Raw genomic sequence first — 4,516 nt, 5'->3', positions numbered from 1 at the left:
AAAAAAAAAGAGAGAGAATAACGCAGAGCGAGGGTTACCTATAAACACGAAATGGACATATTGTGTATAACTAATGCAAGACATATATATATATATATATATTTAGCCTCATTTGAAGTGCCACTACGCCACATTTCTCTTTTACTTTTCCTACACACAGCAGCTGTGAGACACACTATAACTATTTCTCTTCCAGTATTTCAGAACACAGCCTAGGTACCAATATATGGCCAGGTGGTAACTTGTAAGTGCCCTAATTGGACTTGTGTTTTGCTATCGCAGTACCACAAGCGCCAAAAACCTATGGCCAACTCAGACTGGAAAAAGTATTATGCTTGGATATAAAAGTGCTGTCTGTGTACGCACACATGCCCATATGTAACATACACAAAATCTACCACCATATCCATATCCATATTATCCATTGGTAAATTAAAATCTTCCATCAGTTGTGTGAAGGATGTGCAACTAAGGAACAGATGGCAACACGACTGTATGGATGGGAAAGTGGAGTGGCCACATAACAGTGTTTAAGCAACAGTGGGCCCATCTTCAGTCCAGGGATGATTGCTCTCCAAGATGGTGGTAAACAATAGTGGAGGAATGTAGTAGGAAGCCAGAGCCAGCAACATAAATCTCTGTATCAGAGGCTGTATGAGGCCTGAGGCCTGGCTAAGTAAAGTCAAGCCTTTATTGATAGAAAGCAAAGATAATTCTGTTAGCAAGAGCACTGGCCACTCCTAAAGATAAGGTCAGGATGACAATACATAACTAGCCATGTCATGGGACAGTACTTATCTATGTCAGAGGGGCAGTAACGTAACTTGGTTGGTGTCGGGGTACACAAAGATGTCTCTCAGAGGAGTGCTTTGTTCCTAGCCTGGGGGGAACGTAAAGTCCCCACAATTCACTTGAGCTGGTCCAGTCTGACGGGCACAAATACACATGTATGTGGTCCTGGTCGAGTATGTGGATACTAGTACATGCTTTGTTTGACAATAAACTGGCTGGGTGCCTTGACCTTAGCAGATCTGTGGTTCATTGGATGGTTCACCTCGAAGGTCTGCCATGCCAACGTTTGTCAGAGCTGGGGACAGCACACAGGGAGAACACGCACATGCATCCCAAAATCTAAGCACAGCAATCACAGTGTGCTGTTTGGAATCGAGGAAGCTGGAGTGGGGAGAGTGCAGATAGGTGGTCCAGAAGTATACTGGGGAGTTAAGACAATGGTCCTTTCATTGAATAAAATGCCTGAATTACGTCAAAACCATCAACAATCAAAATTGGAAACAAACTGAGTGAAGTGTGACACCAGCTGCAGTTCTGTTGCTTGTCAGGGGAAAGAGACCTGAGACCAGCCCACATGCACTCGGGGTCAGGAAAGTCCCCAGCAGAGGCCTTTGATCACGAATCACAAGGCTGCTGCCTGTCTGTGTTTCCACCCCTCTCTGCCTCACTACCCCCATGGCCTGCCTGTCTGTGACACACTCCTACGCCATCACAACCCCGGCGCTGCTGTTCTCTGTGACCACCCTCTGCCTACCTCAAACTGCAGCACAGCCCACCTGTCCATGTAACCCCTGCCTGCCCCGACAACCACCACATGCCGCCTATCCTTTGCTACCGCATATCCTGCAGCCCACAAATTCCAGCCCTCTCACACAGGTGATATACCCCTCACCTCAGGATGCAAACCAAAGAGCCCGATTCCACAGTGAGAGCTTCACAAGAAATAGTTCCACAGACTGATTAAATTCGTGTCGTGCTGCACTGGGGAAAGGGGAGATCAGCCTGAATTGCCTTTCCCTGGGCTGAAGGGACCCAGCCAGCCAGCTCAGCTGTGCAGGAAGGACAGAGGAACAAGAACTGGGCGGGAAGGAAGAGAGATGTGGGAGACTTAGAAGGAAGGCACTTGAGTAACTCTTTCCTCAAACAGAGCTTTTAACATGTGCAGTCACATTAGAAAATGCAGACACCCCTTCCTGAAGTGTAGTTAGGCTGCCTCACAGAAGGAGGGACAGTTCGGATTGCAGAGAGTGTCCAGAAGACAATCTGCTACAGCGTTGTCACATTCCACTACAGTACCTGAGACATCCCCACCCTCATAATCTCGTTTGGTCTGTGCTTAGACAGAATGTGCGTTTCCCATTTTTCCCAGTTCGGGAATTCTAACTTACTGTGAGTTGATATGCAACGTCCCTTTCCCCGCTCCCTGCACATTCCACACACACAATGCGTTCCTGGATCTCCTGAGTTCCTCTAAGCCAAAACATGCTTTTATTTTAACTGGCCTTTTTCTGCTTTCTCATCCTCTCCAGAAGCAGAAGATGCAGGCTACAGAGAGGGCAGACCTCTCTCCCCCAAAAAAAAACTGTTATCCTGAATTGTTTCACCAACCCTAAAGCCTGTGAGTTTGAGATTTTCAAGCAACTCTCCTGCAGTTCTTTGGTCCGGAAAGCCTCACTCATCCTTAGAGGCCACAGAAAGTCCTCCCATTGAACCACTGGAGGCTCCCGTGCGGTGTAATCAGGCCATTTATTTTAAAGTCCCTAGCATGTGGGATTTAGGGTGACTCCTGGCTGTGTTGGGAGTTTTTGCCACTGAAACTTCCAAGGACCAAGATTTCACCCTTAGTGGTTACACTTGGGCTCTGAGCGTGAAAATCATAGCTTCATGTCCTTGCTACAGAGAGTGTTGTTGTGTACAGCACTAAAAGAGTTGGAAGGAAACCCCCAAGTGCTCTGAGATCGCGTTGAAAATGAGGATTTCAAAACCGCATGGGCCCTGGTATTTCTCCCAGAGGGCCAGTGGCAATCCTGGAGTGACCAGTGAAGGCAGAATGTGAGAGCAGAATCTGGCCCATGTGTGGCCTTTTCTTGTGATCCCTCCTGGTAATCACAAATACCCCACTGCAGAGGCTTGGCCTCATTTCCTTAACATGCCTTGAAATTGCTGAAATTGGAAAACTTGAGTGGACCAGAAAAAATCCACATAACTAAAATAAGGAAGCTACTGAGAACAGATAAAGAGGACAAGTAAGAACCAAAGCAACTAACAAACAAATATTGGTCTAAACCTTTTCTCTGAGTACAGTTTATAATTCCATGTTTTACCATGTCAATCCCCCGGTTGTTTCTGACAACACTAAACAGTTCAAGTTGCCGTCCTGGTGAATTCCTGCCCAGCTGGTTTTTTATTTGGGAACCCTTGAACTCTTCTTGAGCCTTAGTTCTAACTTTAGTTTCAGAAGCTGGTAACTCACCAAAACTTATATTCTTATGTCTTTAGAGCTGAAAATAAGACCACTGCCAGAACTTCAGCCTGAGAGCCTCCCTGGGAGTAAAGAAATGATTCTCCGATAACAGAGCAAAAGATCCTGTGGCCGCTATAGACTAACAACGTTTTGGAGCACAGCTTTCGTGTGAATACCAACTTCGTCGGATGCATGCACCCACGAAAGCTCATGTTCCAAAACGTCTGTTATCTATAAGGTGCCACATGATTCTACCTCGTTATCTCTAGCTTGCTTGCTAGCATATATATACCTACCCCTGGAAATTTCCACTACCTGCGTCTGACGAAGTGGGTATTCACCCACGAAAGCTCACGCTCCAAAACGTCTGTTAGTCTATAAGATGCCACAGGATTCTCTGCTGCTTTTACATCTCTTCTCTGTAGACCACAGTGGGGAGGTTCTTGGGCTGCAGATGGCCCACGAGCTGGGACTTTGAGACTTCTGGCTTAGATGTACTTTTTTATCTATCAGCATTTCCGTGCCGCTGCCCATCGTCATAGAATCTGAGTATCTTCTGCTCCCTTCCCAACTGACAAGCCCTGTACTGAATCCCTGAAAACGCAACATGCACATGGAAAGGCTCTGCAGATCCGTGTTTCAAACACAGAGGAATAGCCCCTCCCATTTGATTGTCCCTGCTTAGTTATAAACCCCCATAGGATGATAACTTGCCATGGGCAGGAGCAGCTTCCAGAACCCCTTCAGTGCTCAGCATGTGCCCTGAAGTCTGGGGACTGTTAGAGTCACTGTATAGGCTATAATTAGGAGAGGGAGGGTGGAGGGAGATGTTCAGAGGCACGAATGTGAGTTAGGTGCCCAATGTCCATCCGCATTCAGTGGGACTCTGATGTCTACTGCCCTTGTGCCTTTGACAATCTATTACAATCTTAGCCTTCACAATATCCTCTGGCAAAGAGTTCCACAGCATAGTTCCAAGGAGTTCTTGGCACTTAGGTCCATCAATGGCTATTAGTCAGGATGGGCAAGGATAGTGTCCCTAGCCTCTATTTGTCAGAACTGGGAAGGGGTGACAGGGGATGGATCACTTAATGATTACTTGTTCTTTTCATTCCCTATGAAGCACTTGACATTGGCCACTGTACGAAGACATCCCAGGATACTGGGATAGATGGACCATTCATCTGACCCAGGATGGCCATTCTTATGTTCTTATAAAGGTCAAAATGTTTAGGGGTTCCTTTGTCACAGGTTTTCCTT

This window comes from Chelonoidis abingdonii, chromosome 1, assembly GCF_003597395.2.
Source record: "Chelonoidis abingdonii isolate Lonesome George chromosome 1, CheloAbing_2.0, whole genome shotgun sequence".
Taxonomy (NCBI): domain Eukaryota; kingdom Metazoa; phylum Chordata; order Testudines; family Testudinidae; genus Chelonoidis; species Chelonoidis abingdonii.
Note: the sequence above shows the minus strand (reverse complement) of the source record.